Source organism: Lutra lutra, chromosome 1 (genome assembly GCF_902655055.1).
Source record: "Lutra lutra chromosome 1, mLutLut1.2, whole genome shotgun sequence".
In the NCBI taxonomy this organism is placed as follows: Eukaryota; Metazoa; Chordata; class Mammalia; order Carnivora; family Mustelidae; genus Lutra; species Lutra lutra.
The window spans coordinates 75,292,683-75,298,157 of record NC_062278.1 but is presented as its reverse complement, the minus strand read 5'-3'; the positions used below and the strand labels follow the sequence as shown (position 1 = coordinate 75,298,157).

The following is a 5,475-nucleotide window of genomic DNA, read 5'->3' as shown; positions in this document are numbered from 1 at the left end:
TGGAATGGGAAGGTTAAGAGGTTCAGAGTGGCTGTAGTCTTCAGTTCCTCTCTGCTTAGCATTCACATGCTGTGGAGAACCTCAGCGAGGGTTCTCCAGCTTGCACAGCTCCCAGAAGACAGAGCCTGCAAGGCGCAAGCAGTTAGCGGTCCACTACCAACAGAAGCATGTAAGTCATGGAAAACATTCAACGGGTACTAGGTTTTTAAAAGCTATATCCAATGTTTTAATACATATGGTATCCTGAAATTTGTGGACCACCAGGGGGATCACAGTCTGGTACGGAATAGGGCAACAAGGTCAACAGAGTGTGTGCTGAAGAACCAACCATTCTAATGTCCCTCGTCCCTTCCCCACGCAGACTTTCTCGTGCAGTCTTCTAATTCAACTTATGTCTGCCTCACATACTAAACTCCCCGCCTCCAACCCCTGCTCCCCCAAATCCAGGGTCCTATTGAAGGACTAATTACTTTTTAAGTAAAGTAATTTAGACATCTTCTATCCAAATGTTGTGTGTGTGTGTGTTTGTGTGTATCAGAGAGGGTCTGGGGGGTGGGAACCTGCCTTTCATTAAAACAAAAACAAAACAAAACAAAACAAAACAAAACAAAAAAAGGCCCATGAAGTTGTTGATTTTCAAATAAAAGCTCTTCTTTCTTTAAAAGAATTTCCCTCTGTTCTATTGATACAGCGGGGGAAAACTGTAGCCTGGTTTTAAAATAATATGTCTACCCGTACTCTAAATTTGCTATCTCTAAATTTTGGTTAAAATTTGAAGTGCATGCTTCAAGTATCTTACAGTGTTGTCAATTAGTCCCCAATAGAGCTGAAAAAAATGTGTAGCCATTTATCTGATTTTGCGGTAAGTCTTTGAGGGCACACTGCACAGTGTTGCGAATTAGAAACATAAACGAGTAAGGAGCTCCTGAATAAATAAGCCAAGAAGGCACCAGTCAATTTCAGGATTTCTTGTTTCAAGTTATTTTCAAGGTGCATAAACTAAATTGTGCTATCATGTTAAACAATTTTAGTGGCTTAATGCAGCAAAATTTATTTCTCACTAAAGCAAAGCCCTCTGTGAGTCTAGGTAATACTTTGGAACAACTGTCCACATTGTGGTACCTCAGCAGGCTTAGGGCTTTTCCAGGACTGTTGTGGCAGAAAGGGGAAGGGACAGAGTGGAAAACAGAGCACAGGCTTTTACTGGCTCAGCCAGAAAGTCCATATGTCACTTTCATTTACACACATTACGCAGAACGTTAGCCTAGGTCCCACCTAACAGCTGTAGGCTGAGTCCCAGGAAGTAAGAACTGATATTCCTAGATGAATATCTGGAAAAGAGGAGGAGAATGTATAAGGAAGTGGAGAAATCCCAAGCCCCAGAAAGGCATGTCTTTATTCTCATAAACTATCACTGGAGTTTTTAATTGTGATACGCTTCTTTCTGATAGAGCCTCTAATGATATGAAAGAAAGAGCTCCTTGAGAAAGAGAAAATAGCCTGTGCGTACGCAATGCTTCATAGCTTGGAGAGAAAAGGGAAGAAGGATGTGACAGTAGTTGAAGGATACCAAAATGTCACACTTTAGAATTAAAAAAAAAAAAATCTGTTAAATAATATAGTGCCTACCAAAGAAAGTAGAATGAGAGGAGGAACAGCACTATTCATTTAGTTAGTGTGGATTAATGGCTACTATCATGTCTCCTGAGCAGAAGGATTTACTAAAACAACCTCTTAGTTTCATTTTGTGCTAACAACTCTACCAACTACCTTAATTAATTGCCCAAAAACTGTTAATAACCATGTCATCATAGACCATCATGTAAATGAGCTTTAAAAAGTAAAATCTGAAGAGCAATCTTGCCATTCATTTATCTGAACTAATTATAATGTAGGAATAATTCTCACAGCAGGTGAAAACTGAGAAAAAGCATGCTTTTGCGGGAAAGCAAAACATTTTAGATTTGACATCAAAATTTTGGAAGAAACAAAGAGCTTCCTTTTTTGCAAGGGAGTATTTTAAGTTTGTTATTTTTGTTACATTCACATTTTTAATGAAGTATTTGTAAAAAAAATCAAAGAAGACATGGTGCTTGCTTCGATAGCACATATACTAAAATTTGAATACTAGAGAGAAGATTATTAATTTAGCCCCTGTACAAGGATGACATGCAAATTTGTGAAGCATTCTATCTTTTTAAAAAAGATATGGAAAATTGTGGTGTTTTCTTTTTTAATGTTGATGGAATAGAGTATCATATTTTCATTTTATTTTCATGAAGAAATTATGTGCAGAATCAACAAGGAAGAGAAGGTATTACCCTTGAGAATCAATGGATGATATTCATAAACTGACTGGATGTTTTGTTTTAGTGACAGTATAATTTATAGCTATAAAAATGTAGACTATATCCTGCCGATGTGTTATTCCAGTTGTGGAGTGGAGGATAACCTTGTGCCTGACAAAATGGAGCTAGAGGCCATGAAGAGATATACCACCAGCCCAATGAACCTGGCTGTCTTCCCCCATGTGACCATGGTGCTGTTGGCCGTTGGCATGTTCTTTACCTCTTGGTTCTTCATTTATGAGGTTACCTCCACCAAGTGCACTTGGGATGTCTATAAAGAGCTCCTCATCTCCTTGGTGGCCTCCTCTTTCTGGGCTTTGGAGTCTTCTTCCTGCTGCTCTGGGTTGGCATCTAGGAATGAACTCTCAAGGGGTCCATCCAGGGGGCTTCACTGAATCCCTGCTTCCATAAATTAATTCATTTACTATTGTTGGAAGTGTTCTACCCGTTTCTCATGATAAAGGCAGATATGTGACCATGAAAAAATGTAGAATATATCATTTCTTAGGAAGGCAGCCTGGTGCAGTGAAAAGTGATGGATAGAAATTCACATCCTCATACATTTTAGCAGTGAGCTTGGGTTTACTCTTTTTTGCTTCATGGAGCCACAGGATGTAGAATTGGTATGAAGACAAGTTGTTATGGTATGTAATGGACCCATCTCTGTTCTTGACATATGGTTAAGTAATTCTTGTAGCTATATGTTTTCTTGTTTTTCACCTTTGTACGTTCTGTTATTTACATTTTCCTGAATTTTATTACCTTTCCTTTTGAGGAACAATCCTGTTATTTATAAACTAATTTATCCTATAATGTTAAAAAGTGTTCAAAAAGGCTCCGAAGGGGAAAATATTTGGAAACTTTCAAGAACAGTCTCAGTTTTTAGAAGGAACCTTAAAACTCTTCCTAGAAGCAAATGGTAGTTTTAAAGTCTGCATTTACTGAAATAAATTGTTTAAAAATTTAGTTTTCCATGTGTGAGGAAAGTTGCAGCATCAGCATAGGTGGAAAAAAGTCTGTATGCCCTGATAATTAAGTTGTCTATGAAAGTATATATAAAAGGAACTCATTAAAATTATTTAGAAGATGAAAAATCTCATGACCTTCATTTACACTGCCCATTCTGACTTGGGACAGAGAAATAGAAAAGCACAAGGAATCCTAAGCCATAGAAAGTCATATCTTTATTTTTAATAAAATATCAATGGATATTTTACTATGATCTGCTTCTGTAGGGTTTTACCTTCATTTTGATTTCAATAAGTGAAAGCTTTGGAGGGTAGCATATAGGTTTGCTAATAACTTCATCTAGCTCAACTTTATGTTCCATAAAGTTAACATCTTTTGTTAAGAAAAAGCATCCAAAACTTGTAAATAAAGCAGAAGATGACTGAATAACTTGTCAATGTCATTGTTTAACAGATCCGTCTGAGAATTTAATTTAATTTTAAAGGAGAATACACCTGTATTGATTTAACTATTTATTGCTTCATCATTTTTTAAAAGATTTTATTTATTTATTTGACAGAGAGATCACAAGTAGGCAGAGAGGCAGACAGAGAGAGAGAGAGAGAGAGAGAGAAAGGAGGAACAGGCTCCCTGCTGAGTAGAGAGCCAGATGTGGGACTCCATCCCAGGACCCTGAGATCATGACCTGAGGCTTAACCCACTGAGCCACCCAGGTGCCCCTGCTTCATCATTTTTTTTACTATTTTCCATTTACATGTTACCTTGTGTGTTTCTAGCTAGGAGAAAAGATGATGCCAAATGTTATAATTTGATTTCTCTATAGGATATTACATAGTTTTGTACCTAGCAAATCCATTTCAGCATTCCTTTGACTGACTATTATTTTAAAAAATCATCCTGACTCTTGTTAAAGAATAGTAAGGGCGATTTTATTCAAGGGACTAGTGTAATGGCATTTTGCTGTAGGGGAGACAGAGATTGGGCTCAGTTCTAAATACATGCAAAAGAGAGGATTTATAGCCAAAGAGCAGGGTGGGGGCATTGGTGGATAGAAAATTACTGTGGAGGTATCCAGACTACTGGATGGGAGGGTTTCTGCTACAGACAGGCTAGGGCGATCAGGTATTATAGGGGTAGGGAGATAAGGGATTTGATCAGATTTTGTGGGTGATCAAATATTGACGGTGGTAAACTGACTTGGCAAAATTCTTGCTGCTATTGGTGATACAGGTGTGACAAGGAAGAGCACTAAAGCCCAAGGTCAAGGCTTCGAGGTTTTGAGGAGCTTGATGAGAATTAGATCAAGGAGAGCCTGTCTTTGTCATTAAGTGTTTCTGTTTCTCAAAATCTCCTTTGAACTGGTCTTTCCATCTTACTGGTTCCTTCGTTAATTGATAAATTAATTAGATCTTTGATATGTGTTCATTTTATATTTATATGAGAGTCATGTTTTGAATTTTTTTGAAAATTGTACTTTAACCCCTCAATCATAAGCTCATTTTTATGTAAAAGTTTTTGAAATGTAACTTTCAAAGTTGTGGAGGAAATAATGTCTCTTGACAGTAGTTTGATCTAATTCTATGCTATTAATCAGTTTTTTAACTAATTAGCAAGTTATTGCACACATATAGTAAGAATATCAGCATCTCCAATTAGAATATGTTCAACTAGGCAGTAATGTATCAAATATTTCTCTCAAGAGCATTTCCACATTTTAATATTTTAGGATATTAGGATTATCACAAAAGAGCTAAGTAAAACCATTTTATGTGCTCTGTAAATGTAAGATATGGAATAATACAGGGGCAATCATTTATTGCTTAAGTGATATGTTTTTTAAACAACATTTTAATAAGAACAGCATAGTGTCTTGACAGTAAAGTTTGTATGCTTAGAGTTTGCATTGCCATTAGATGTGATTTGGGAAAATTAGGTAGGAATAGAGATGAGATAAAGGTGAGAAGACCAAACATTATTTTATATGCCCAATGTTTTATATATTACTCCTTCTTTTTCTTCCTTTCAAGTATCAGTTTGGGCCCAAATGAGAAAGTGGGTAGTTGGAGAATTAGTTATAAAAGGACCTCTTACAAAGATGTGAGAATGATGTCAAGGAACCACTCTTGAGAGTGTAGCTTGTAACAGTGGGTGTTACCTA

General features: G+C 36.8%; 1 non-coding gene and 1 pseudogene across 1 annotated transcript; both read left to right on the top strand.

Annotated features, from left to right (window-relative positions):
• The first annotated feature begins 2,089 nt into the window (after nucleotides 1-2,089).
• On the top strand, nucleotides 2,090-2,199 carry LOC125089787 (U6 spliceosomal RNA). Its single transcript, XR_007124063.1, has one exon. It is a non-coding gene; the product is annotated as a U6 spliceosomal RNA (small nuclear RNA).
• A 268-nt stretch (nucleotides 2,200-2,467) lies between these two features.
• Nucleotides 2,468-2,703, top strand: LOC125092900 (transmembrane protein 258-like; annotated as a pseudogene).
• Nucleotides 2,704-5,475: the final 2,772 nt, after the last annotated feature.